This window comes from Epargyreus clarus, unplaced genomic scaffold (assembly GCF_041222505.1).
Source record: "Epargyreus clarus isolate Ecla_fem2 unplaced genomic scaffold, WU_Ecla_fem_2.2 ptg000006l, whole genome shotgun sequence".
Taxonomy (NCBI): Eukaryota; Metazoa; Arthropoda; class Insecta; order Lepidoptera; family Hesperiidae; genus Epargyreus; species Epargyreus clarus.
Genome location: NW_027332214.1, coordinates 2,601,460 through 2,615,144, shown reverse-complemented (window position 1 = coordinate 2,615,144; position 13,685 = coordinate 2,601,460). Strand labels below are relative to the sequence as shown.

Here is a 13,685-nt window from a genome sequence, read left to right as displayed (position 1 = left end):
CAGGGCTCCGTCCGGTGCTTATTTTAATTTATTTTTTATCGCAACGAATTGAACGGATGGGTTTCTAGCTATGCACTCGGTTAGTGCGCTCCTATCACGATGGTGTCAGAGCGGCGCTGTCTCAAGATTAAAGTTCAACGTTTTCTGATATTTAATTTGATGTTCTGACTCTCTCCGAGTGCCTACCTGATTGACTAGGTTGTTTGGATTCGATTTGCGGCGGAGCTCTTATTTTTTCTTTTCCTTTTTAATTTAGCGAACGCTTTTAAATGTTTTAAGATTTAATCTAACATCTTAAAAGCGGTCGAACATATTTTTTATTTAGGGCGATAAGTAACGGAAGTATTATAATGTAATCATTATCAATCAATCGATGGTTAGGTAATAGCTTCAAAAACATTAAGAAATATCCACTTTCCAATAATGACCTACATTAGTCTGAACAATATTGAAATGTTATTGGAGAGGCAAGTCGAGACTATTCGCTACGATTTTCGCTCGAGGATAAAAGGTTTCCGATGAAGATATGGTATGGGTGTGAAATTATGTATGCGTGAGATGTTTGTGGAAAGGCGCTTAGAGATTGCGGGATCAAGGGTCAGCGCTAGACAGCACTTGGGTAGTTCGATCTGAATACATTGAAATGTTTGGCACACAAAGTGTTTTAGAAAGGATAGATTATTCTTTTAGATGTGATGCTCTTAATGGATTAATGTTACATTTGTGATATGAATAGTGTTATTTGCGGTTTATGTTAGTGGTTGTCTATCTATTAATGAGCCTTATTTACAGTAATAAAGTTTAGCTGCTGTTTAATTTTGATTTGAGTCAAAACCATTTGCTTAACTTAATATTTCGGTAACATCTATGTCAGTGCTATTCATGAGCTATCAGCGTTAACATTACAAGTATACAAAAATCATTGCATTCATATAATTGTTTTGATTAGAATTAAAATTAATTAAACCATTATCTTCATGTTCATCCTACTTTAGTATGGGTATTATAATCAATGCATTGTTAACCAATACTGCCAATCATACATTCATTGATAGTCAGCAAATCTATAAATCTTATCTCATTTACTACCAATATTTTACGTCTACTTACAGCACAGACAAGTGACATCTTATTGAACATCACAATCATATCCCCTTGTGTGGATTAGCGTTTCACGGCACAAGTCTGATCAATGGCCATCCATACCATCCGTATCGACGTCTCATTAACATTTTGGCGCGGTGGCCACTCGAAGCCTGTCATGGAAGACCTGACATCAGCACAATGCCAAGAGCCCTTGAGCCTCTTAACGAAGCTATTCTGTTGGTTTTCTCACGTGAATTATTGCCAGCTTAATCCGTAGGGTTAGCGCTTTGGTTTCTGAAGATTTGTTTGGTGAATTTTGATTTGGTGGTCGTTGTAATTTGGTTTTATGATGGTTTGAGAAGGAAATAAGCAACAAATATGGTTTCATACATGTTCACGGTGTTATTGCTCTTTTTCTTTATTTCCACATCTGTACATACATTTTGCAAGGATAATTTATAGTAGGAAAAATAAAAGTTATTAAAATTTGGTTTGCTAATAAAAATCGTTATGAACAGACATACTTTCCAAAATTTTCGATTTATTTTTGTCAATGTTATGCATAATGGAATGTATGTAGTTTTGTATATAATATAACATGGAATAGTAGGTATACAAGGATATTTGAGATATCATCCAATTTCAGAAAGATACCCCTCTGGAGTAAAAAAGATAATCTTCTGGAGTAGCTTCGCTTCTACAATCGATTTTATGTAGAACTTCTGGTCTCTATCAAGTTGGTTATAGTTTATCATAGACGGCAGCGACTTAGATGAGTTGCGTGCTCATTTACAACTTCTATTTGATAAAAAAGTTATTATGAGTTATACTTGATGTAACATCAGGAAGTGTAATCCCGTTTGCTTTATAACATTCATATTATTTATACCTACTTCCTAGCAGTGATAGCTTAGTGGCTGGAATTTGGCTACTCAATCGGGAGATCCGATTTTACATCCTATGCACGAACTTCTGATTTTTCAATGTAATGTCTGAATTGCAAATTAATTTTAACTAGTTATAAAGGTGAAGGAAAACATCGAGAGTAAACCTACACGGTTAAAATTTTAAAAAGATCTCATTGCGTGAAAGTAAATCCGCATTTGGCCAGCGCGGTGGACAATTACATTAACGTACTTAAGATGAAATCTATCACTAATATGAATCGTGTCCAGCAGTAGGACAGTAATTCTATAATGTACTACCAAAAGTTTTTTTTTTTCATTTTATTTTATTTCCTATTTATTATTATTTTTTTAGTATAGTTTCTTACTTTTACTTTAGTACTACTTAGTTAGTTACTTTAGTATACCTTCAATTTTTCTGCACATCCCTTAGGTTGACTGGGAGAAAATGCTATTTAGCGCTTTTGCACCACACTGTTTTTAACATGGTCAATAAAGAGTAAATAAATAAAATAAAGTAGAAAAGCACCAGCCCTGAAAATAAAGGCGACGCCTCTTGAAATCCTAATCCGAGGTCATAGGTCCAGAGGTTCCTTGAATTGAGATTGCGTTCCGCGATGCCATCTAGGTTCTAAGCGATTTAGGTTTGTGCGACTAGGATCTAGATTGAATTGAAGGGAAGCTATGTACCGTTGGAATAAAAGGTCTTGTCAGATGTGTTGTGGGCTTTCGGACCTTTGTGGTTAGAAATCCCTGGGAGTACGCGAAAGGAGCTAAAAAGATTTTCCCCAAAGATTACAATAAAGTGCTAGCTAGTTTAAGAATGAACTAATACCAATTTAATATATTTTATTATTATAATATTTCGATAAAGTACGGATTTGTAGCGCAATACATAATTGTATTAGAAATCTACTTCCCTAAATTCCTTTGATAACTATTATCAAAAATCGAAATTATCATCACGATGCTGCAATGAGATTGGTGGATAATAATTTAAGTGGAAGCATATAAAAGTTTTACACTTTATACAGTTTTACAAACTTGGCCAGCGCGGTGGACTATGGCCAAATCCTTCTCATTCTGAGAGACCCGTGCCCAGCTGTGGGACAATAATGGGTTGATGATGATGATATACAAGTTTTAACTAGAACTCCGAAGTCAAATAAGAATGCAAAATCTAGTAAGATCGATAAATCCTACCACATTATTTTATCCATCGCCCGATAGATGGCGTTACTGGTCGTATTTTACACAAACGTTAAACTTTTATTTTGTAATATTGCTTATTTTTCCTTGCTTTTACCAGACAACATACATCATTAATACGTTAAGTTGTTTTAAAAAAACCAATACATCGTATAAAGAAAAGTATAACGAAATTGATATTATAATAAATTTAATAAAATTTATAATTTTTTGCGAAGTAACATTAAAGTTTTCTTTACATAATTTTGTTTTTAAACTAACGCTCATGAGCTGTGTGTACGATGTTATAATATACATATAATATACAATAAAATAAAACATAAATTGAGGTGTAGCTAGTTAAATGTATGAGAAATAGCATAAAAATCTTTCTGTCATTACTATATTAATATAAATTAAAAAGAGAGCATGTATTTCCTTGTATAAGAACAAACAGTACAAATAAATAAAACGGAGCAAATACGCCCAACAATACGTATTGAAATTCGGAGAAAATAACCTACTTTTCAGCGAACTGAGCGGAATAAAACATATTTAAATTGATCGGAACCGATAGTTTTGTATGAGAAAATATCGCTGCGAAGTTTCCTAGTTCAAAAACTATTCGTCTAGATTTGAGTTCAAAAGCTTTCGATACAACTTTAAAGTGTTGTTATGAAAAATCTTTAGTGGGACGCTGGATTTTTGAAACTGAATATTTCTTTATTTGGTGGGAAGTTTGTGGGTTTTGTGGTATTGTAGTGATTATTGGAGTCACGTGATCTTAAATTGTATTGCTTATCGTCCGTTACTAGTATATTTTTTTTATAATATAGCAATAGCAGACGAACATACAGTCCACCTGCTGGTAAGTGGCTACTGCCGCCCATCGACATCTGTAATCAACCCCAGATAGGATTAGATATTCCTATCTGAGGTCGACCACAGATGCGCCGCTTCCCCTGAGGGCTAAGCTGGAACGCCTCGGAAAAGTCTGTCTCCCTTACCACACCCTTCAAACCAGAACACAGCAGCGCGTAACTGCTGTTATTAGGTAGAAATATGTGTGGTGGTGGTGCTGCCGGAGTCGAACCACAAAGGGCTCTGCCACCTTCAAAATATTTAATCCGATAATAATCCGATGTTTTGCCTACTAAAGATCGTCATTAACAATTTGTTCATACTAGACATTGTCAAATTTCGATCTTTGGTAACCGGATATATTGCTTATTAATAACGCGCGTGTATATAATGGCGATATTCGATACCAACACAAACTGATACAAAATAGTTTTTGTAATAAAAAAAGTTTTAGTAAAAATATTTATGAATAGGACATTTTAACTCGCGAGCTAAATAACCAATTGATTGGTCACGGAAGATAGCACATCGGTGAATGCGTTGACGATTTGAATAAATTGCTTTCAATTAAAGTAAATTTACACTTTTTGTTTAATACCAGCTTTGTACGCAAATCCAACTACAATTGAAATGACAAAAAAGAAATGATTTCTAGAAAGTAAAGTAAAACTTACTTGCTTTCAGTGTCACATAAAAGCGATAAGCTAAATAAATAGCATTTCTTCATCTTTTTGTCTAAAATTAATGGGAATCAGACTAGAGTTGTCACAGAAAAGGGAAAAAAATAAAATAAAAGATAATACAAACATAATTGTGTTACTTTTTAAGATGAAAACATAATGATATAAAAAATATTTTTTAATACAAAATTAATGATAGGTAGGATTTTACGTTCCTTACAAGGGGTTGCACCTAGAATTCAAGATATAAAAAATCCACAGCTTAAATCTTTGTAAAAGATGGATCCTTTTTTAGCAACCATACTAGGGAGGGTATGCAGAATAAGTAATTGTTTATTAAAGTTTTACGAAAAACAAAAAAGTGTCCTTCCGTTTCAAACAAAATATTCGCCAAATGTTAAGCGGGTTTAAGAGATCCCCCTTACATACACCCACGAATTAATATCCATTAAATCAATATTACCTACAGCTTCGCTTGTACTCATAGATATAAAGCCAATGTTACAAGCTCAACAGGTTTAACAATCTTCTCAATTAATCTGAGGCAAATAGGATGGGCCTTTATTGGCAAATATTCATTCGTATTTCGATTATAACGGAGATAGAAGTAATATTGTTGAACGTATTTATTTTTATGCGTAAAGTTTTAATTGCTTGCTCGATTGTTAAACTTTATGAATATATGAATTAATTTCTTATATAATCCCGGCTTCTGGAGTAATGTAACCTAAATGTTAAGCAACATCGGGCGCGGTCGGAAATCGGATGGGTGACCGACAATGGCTAAAAGTGCGTGCTTCCATGCTTTAGAGGACACTTTATACTGTCGTTCCCTGTTGTTATCTACTAGTATATAATATTTTGTCTACAAGGTTTAAGGACCATAGTGGGAACACTAGAAACACAATGGGTTCCGGGTTCGATCTCCGACCAGATAGATATACTTATAAAAGATATAATTAAATTTATATGCTGGGTTTGGGTGCTTTTGTATTCGTCTTTGTGCGGCAGTGGTACCCACAGCACAGGAACATCTTAGTATGGAGCTTTCGTCGAAAGAGTTATTTATTTATGAACAACACTATTTATTTTTAGTTTCTTTAGTTAGAGCTCATTTCACCTTGATATAATTTCAATAATTTGCATAACCAAAATATTGTTAAATTATACATATACCATAGTTATAATATTATTATTTGGAACTTGCCTGAGGGCATAGGTCCAACGTGTAGTCCCTTTGAGACTATTTAGCGATATGTGCTTACAAATGGCAGACAATTATTATTATATTACGCTGAATGTACAGTTATAATTAATGTAAGTGGAATGTAACCGTATTAGTTAACAAATTATAATTAATGCAAACTTAAAGACTTAAAAGTATGTGGTAGTAATTTTAAGAATTTTAAATATGAATTATTGTGAATAAAACAGGGATGTATGTTAAAAAACGATGTTTTAAATTGTAATTGTAACAAACACAAAGTAACAAAACTTCCGAATGTAACCATAACGGTCGTGAACAGAGGGTTCGGGTTCGATCTCGTCCAGCTCGGTCAAATTTAATTGTTTTAAGATTTTTCTTGTACGTTTAGGTTTGTTACGGATTTTATTTTATGTGTGTATGGCGTTCGTGACATAAAGAATTGTAGCGTGGGAATAAAACTCCAGAATAGAAAATGTATGTTTTTTAAATACTAACCTAGATCATAACTATTCTAAGGATAGATAGATAAATATTCTAAAGATAACAATCTAGATCGTACAACCCCAAAATACTATACACAGAAAAAAATATTGTAATAGTGTAAGTTTTAAAAAAATACCGTAAATCGCGGCTTCTAAAAATTGTAAAGACAAAATTCTATCTACATAGTATAGCCCCAAAAAGCTATACAACCTACGTATAGTCGTGTATATTCCTCGGAACCGAAATAACATACATATTCCGTAATTAAATATGATTAGCAATAAGTAATTACATTACGTCAAAATAGCTATGTAATAACATTACACGGCGCGCGGCTCTACCATAATTATTTTCGTCTTCTGATGGAAATATTTCCAGAAATAGAAATATGATAAACTCAATTTGGGAAGTTATCTAATGTTCTAATAGAATAAATTATCTCCAATAGTAGAATTAGGGTAAACGCACTAAATATCAGCAGCACAAAATAATGCGCTCAAATAATAGAACATTAAAATTATTTTAAGGAATGTATTTTTAATTTGCTTATTGCAATTTAGAATTAGGTTAGTAGAATGTAGAATTAGGTTTAGAATAAATAGTATCGATCCTTTAATTTGTAGTAATATAATACACAAAAGAGAACACATGTTTAATTAAATCGGTTAATTAAGAGATGGAGTTTTGTTTTTAAATCATTATAAAGAGCTACGTAATAATTTACGAGGCTTTCGGTTAATTATTTGTAAAATTAATCCGCCGCGGAAGTGAACATTTAATAATATAAATTTAATTAAATCATGTACGTATGACTATTAAAGGATTATTTATAGTATAATTTGTAAGTGCAAGTAATGTCCGAAGTTATTTCGTTAACTTAATCGCGTAAACAAAACAAACTCACCCATTACTCGGTAAACATTTTGCGATAAACCGCTCAAACTCGTAAAACTCCGACCGAGCACTTTTCTTTTCTTTTCATCACAATCCAAAAAATATTTCACATCGAACAGCGTCACAGAACGTAACTATTCACATATTCACACACAACACACGCTTCGCCCAACTAGCGTCGAATTCGTTCCGCATATCAATGAACGGCACACGTCCGACCGACGCTGGGAGTTAGGGACGACTAATTTTTTTCCGTGCGAGCCGCGTACCTGCTGCTGTGATCGACTATGATTGGTCAATTTCACTGCCCGATCCCTTCAGCGGTTAAAGTTTGGATGAATGTTTTGTTAAAGTATTTCCATTTTGCACGGAACTTTGAGCGACGAGTGTAGTTGCTTGCTCGTAGGCCGAACAGTTAGACAAGAAATTTGTTACTTAGAAATATTTAGAATTCTTTATTTCAATACTATTCCTAGTAATATTTAATCAAAGAAGAAAAAATTGTACCCTTACAAGTAATATCACTAGATTTAAATCCTTTACTCAACTAACCGATATTAAGAAATTCTAAGTGAGGTAAAGTAAATGATATTACTGCATTTAAAAATATGTTGAGTATATAAGAAACATAGTAGAGTTCCTATACTTTATGATTCAGTTTTTTCGTGATGATGTGCACGAGTATGGTAATTATTTATAAAACTTCCACACTCTTACTTACTTTGACGTACCTACATGTTTGAATATCTCTTAGAGGATCTTAGCTTTGAAAGCTTTCCCTAATTTGGACTTAAAATCTCCTATAAAAACTGACTAAAATCTTATTTCGCAACTCTAGAAAGACAACATTAATACTATCTGATCTCTCTCAGGTCTGCAAAACAAATTAGCGAAATCTCATTAAGAAATGCATTTCTAAGAGGAATAGGAGTCTGCAACTGCGTATATGTCTTAATCAGCAGAGTGGTGGCTAATTATGAAATGTGAAAGCCTTGAGTTAAGGTTAATGCAGTTTGGTCCAATTTGTTTTCATCATATTCAAATATTTGTAGTGTGCGATAAATCTTATTTGAACAAACATTTGTGTTGACGAAAACAACTTAAACCAACTCAAGTTGGAAGGTATTATTGGTTTATTGCCGTATTTAAGATACCGACTCTGTATGAAACGATCGTGCTTAGGAATGCCGTAAAGTTAAAAATTTATTCTTTGGTGGGGTGTTTGGTGCCACTTATACGAACAATACAATAAAGTTTTGGTGTAAACAGTATATTACATTTTCGTATTTATCATAGGACCACTATTTACGTATAACTATCTAAATAAACAATACTACTGTATATATCAACAATACTATCGTATTACAGCTAGAATTCCAACTATATCACTTTATAACAAATTACCAACTATAACTTTTAAACAAAAGTTATCATTTATGGTGAGATCTTAATATAGTAAGAGAGGTAATTAAGAAGACTCAGTATTTTGCAATGCGACGAAATAAGATCTAAATTGGAGTTACATGATAAACTAACATTAAATGAAATTACCGGACCCGTAAATAGTTATCCGGTACAGAACCGCAGCGTTTACCTTATCTCGAAGTATAAAGCATTAAAGGCTTAGCAGACATGCTTCTCTTAGAATTGGCGATTCGCGTTTTGGCGAATGTATCAATGCTGCACCTCGATTTGGCGACTTGCGTTTGATGGCTGCATGTAGCCTTTTTGTAATTTAAAAGTAAGAGATGATCTATCAGTCCATGTGATGGTAAGTGGCTACTGCCGCCTATACACGTCTATAGGGCACATATAAGTTGCTACCGCTGAGAACTATGTAGAAACTATCAAATTTGAAATTAATGCTTTGTAGTGTTTTTCATGTTCAGTTCTTGCAACTAAATTCCAAACGCATCTTTGACCGATGTTCAAACGTGCGAGATGTTGCGTTTGATCGCTACATATACATAGATTCCTAAAATTCATATTTCATCATCACCCTATTACTGTCCCGCTGGGTACGGGTCTCCTCTTAGAATGAGAAGGATCAGACCATGGTCCACCGCGCTAAACAAGTACGTATTGGTAGACTTCACATACCTTTGAAAACTTTTTTTAAAGATTTCTCAGGTATGCAGGTTTCCTCACGATGTTTTCCTTCACCGTTTAAGCAAGAGATAATTAATTTCTAATACACACATAGCTTTGAAAAATCAGAGGTGCCTATGATTTGAACTTCGGACCCCTCGATAGGAGGCCAAGTTTCTTATCCACTAGGCTATCACTACTTTTTAAGTCAAAGTCGTCAATCGATATTAAAAGTAGCACGTCTGCTGTGGTCTTAAAAGCATTAATACCTCGCGTGCTCACGACCGTTAATTAGTTTTACTCAGATTTGTTTAGGTGGAAGCGAATCATAATAATGCACTGCTTCTTGTTTGCGAGCTTATGAACCTATAATTATAATTTTAATCACTGCCTGGTTATGCTTTGTAAGCACAACCGTGAATTTTGGTCTGTTATTACAGTGTTGATTCTAGTTCCGTTTGAAATATTCCACTTTTATTTATCTCCAAAATTAAGGTTATCGAGAGTAAACATCGATTTGTTTCAATTAATTTAAATATCTATTCAATTAATTACATGATTTGTAATGAACACGAATTAATTCGGTTAGTACGAAAAAAAATCGTGATGCTCTTTTCTCATGAAAAATTTAGTAGATTTTTTAAGTTAATATCTTTATTTCCTTATCATACAAATAATATCAATGTAACGATGAAAGTATTACAGCGCCATTGATTTAAGTACATCAAAATTAATACTAACATTTTTTTAAGTGTTATTGTTAATTTAATATTTATTTTGTACGTACATATAATAAATTCAGCATATCTTGGCAGGTAGGTCAACATTTGCTGCATTTACCTTATCTCGGAGTAATAACATTAATACTCGCGTGCTCACGACCAGTTAATTAGTTTCGTTTACAGAGTTCTTGAGATTGTTGGAGAAACGGTGGCGTGCATGATATACAATCAAATTAAGGTATATCTTGCCTTTTTATCCTAGTTTAATTTAAAATATATAAGGTGGTAGAACCTTTTGTGGTTCGACTCCGGCGGGTTCGACCGCCACACCTATTTCTGCCTCACAACATCACAACGCTGCTGTGTTTCGTTTTGAAGGGTGCGGTAAGGGAGACAGACCTTTCGAGGCGTTCCAGCTTAGTCCTCAGGGGTAGCGGCGCATCTGTGCCCGACCTCAGGTAGTAATATCTAATCCTATCTGGGGTTGATTACAGTTGTCCATAGGCGGCAGTAGCCACTTACCATCAGGTGGACTGCATGCTCGTTTGCTACTCCTATATTTAAAAAAAATGCTCGTCTACTACTCTTATATTATATAAAAAAAAACAGGGCGACTTGTGCGATAGAGGGAAGGTGACACAGGCATCAGGTATAAAAAGGCAAATATCTCCTTGAAACATTCACTATAGTAAAGCCGGTAAAACAAAGCTCCGCTTCAAGGGTCCACCCGCTCTTTGCTCTGAGATAATCGGTAAGAAAAATGTTCAACCAGTTTACAAAGATGAAAAGCATAGGAAAGTAAAACCGTAGGTGGTCTTAACGCGTAACCCGCTCGAGTGTTTCTGCTTGTAGTTAGCGCAAGCGATAAACTGGACTCACTTAGTCTTAGTTATGCGCACTGTGGTTTGAGGAATATTGAAGAAAAAAGAAGAATGGTTGATGGACAATTTATTTCCAGTATAGTAATAACCAAGTTTCTTAGAAAATTTGCGATGGAAAAGACTTTCAGTAGTTAGTCTAATATGAATATTATAGGTAATATGCATACCTGCATAAGTATCTTGTACAATATGTTGTTCCTGAGGACTAAGTTGGAATGCCTAATATATTCATTTTTTCTCCTGTTCTATAAATTTTGGTGAAGCGCAATAAAATAGGTTTATCCAAAGCATTTTAATTAATTTATTTATTGCATCAAATATAGTACAAAAGATATTTTCATTTCTATAACGTCTTAATTCCGTCCACACGCTTAGGTTTGCTTTTTCAAATTAATTTATAATTAATTGATATAAAACTAGTTTGTTCGTCGATTTAAAATTACCTATTTTATTCAAATTTAAATTAATTTTAATTGTTATTTTCACACATTAGTGAGCACAGACCCCAAGTAGCCATTAGCCCGGCTAACACCAAAACAAACAGAGGACGCTCAGCTAAAACGTTTGGCGGCGGGGACTTTGTGTCTCTACAATAATGCCGTGTATCCGTGTCGATGACCAGTCGTAAAACATTTCATATTGTGAAGTGCCCAAGTTCATTGTCAAATGTTACCCTACTATCTCACTGTTAGGTTATAAGATATAGTTGGCTGCAGGGGTTTCGTGTCTCTACAATAATGCCGTGTATTCCGTGTCGATGACTAGTCGTAAAACATTTCATATTGTGATGTACCCAAGTTCACTGTCAAATGTTACCCACTACGGCTGACCGCCTAGTATTACTAACTCTAAAGCTGACCACATATTGGTATATTATGCAACTGGTAGCTTGCGTTTATGTAGCGTTTCAAAACTGCTGTCAAATTGCTGATTAACTTAATTTAGTGGCTTTTGTACCCTTTGCAGAACTGTGAAGATTTAGTAGGCACATAGAAGGTTCTTTATGGTGTTGTTATGAATAAAGAAGTTAAGGCATAATGAGAGCGGCATAATTATTAATATTTTGTTCTTTTTTAATCCCTATTAAAACAAGTGATACCATTTAAAGAAGTAATAATGATTGTAAGTTAAATACGAATATTCTAAACTTGTATAACTCAGATACTAGCGCTTGACTTTAAAATACCAGAGATATGCCTTAGATCCCAAGAGGACCTACAGAGTAGACAACATTTATGTTTATATTGAGTACATTATGTTATAAGTACACAGAAGCTACGGGCGTCAGGGATAAGAACAAGGCTACCGCGGCCATTAGCCGGACGCTAATGCTAACACAAACACCACGACACGCCACCCGTCCGCTAAAACGTTTGGACCAATGTTTGTTCAATGCGTAATACAGAGGAAGCGATTGATTTGGTCCTAAAAGGTTTTAAGAAAGTGTGTTTGTTTGACGAAATTAAGTATGACAATTTGAAAGTGGGACTCAGAGTTGCAATAGATGTTGTGTCGATGGATGATAGGAATCAAGATGTTTATCTGTAAGTAAAGTTGACTCAGCGAATTATTTGATGCTAAAAAGTTTAAAAACTTTACTTTAATATGCAATATTTTGATAAAAATAACAATAATAACTGTCTCACTAAAATATTTTATTAAAATACTCCTTAATTGATGGAACACTAAAGATTATTAGGCCTATTAGCTAGAATCTACAAGAAATGGTAACGATAAAAGTTATTCTGATAGCTCAAAATATATTATCTTGCAAAAACTATCACGTTATATGCACTAGATGAGAAATTATAAAAAAAAGAATACCAAAGGAACATGATAAGTATAATATCAAATAAAAGACTGCATCAAAATCTATGTTCGAGTGAACATAAAATGAACTTGACTCCGAAACTCCGCTGACCTACTAGCCATAATAGCGAAGAAAAACGCATAAAAACATATAAAACAACCAGTTTATAACCGAACGAAAGGCCGTAAGGCTGTAACCCAATTTTTTCGGAATTCATCTGCAAATATAGGTTGAATACAAAAACGGAATATGGACGGATTCGTTACGCCTCGCAATGCTAACCATTTGCCAAGAGGCATGGCTGCCAAGATAATATTCGATGGCACGCCTAACCTTCCCCCTTTGGGGGGACACTTGACAATGTTGCCAGATTCAATATACTGGATTGCGGGATCGAAAGCTAAAAGGCGGACGTGCATCTACTTCGTTTTCAATCTTTTTTAGTTCAATCACTAACTGATAATTTAGTTTGTGTAGATACATTTCCATACTATGCTAGCAGTTTTGGAATGAAAAATATGCAACTTTATTATAGTAGGCAGAAATGGTAAAAAAATATCAATATTTATTGGGCAAAACATTAGACCGATTGATGTAATTAAGGGTATAAGAATACACGTATCTTTAATTTTTAAATGAGAAACTACATTTTAAACACTGCAACAATTTAGTAGATACGTTCAAATGTTTTTCTCAGTAACGATTTATTTTAACCTTCATACAATCAGTTCCGTCCAATCAGCTCCCGGGCCTGGACACAGGAAACCCGCATGTGAGATCTAACAAGCTCGCCTGTTTTCCGGGGCCGTGGTAAGCATTCCTTTTGGAACTGTTATCTGAGGCCACTATCGGATCTGGAGTGACAAGATTAAATGCTTAT

General features: G+C 34.2%; 1 protein-coding gene across 3 annotated transcripts in view; it reads right to left on the bottom strand.

Moving 5' to 3' along the window:
* pxb (putative Hedgehog signaling attenuator pxb) overlaps positions 1–13,685 on the bottom strand; it is a 187,768-nt gene that overhangs the window by 43,657 nt on the left and 130,426 nt on the right. Inside the window, exon 1 of one of the 3 annotated variants that reach the window (XM_073073605.1) lies at positions 7,315–7,556. The exons of the other annotated variants lie outside the window; for them this stretch is intronic. The gene's annotated coding sequence lies outside the window, so the exon portion shown is untranslated. Of the gene's footprint in view, positions 1–7,314; positions 7,557–13,685 lie in introns of those variants that run through there. 3 annotated transcript variants of the gene reach the window in all.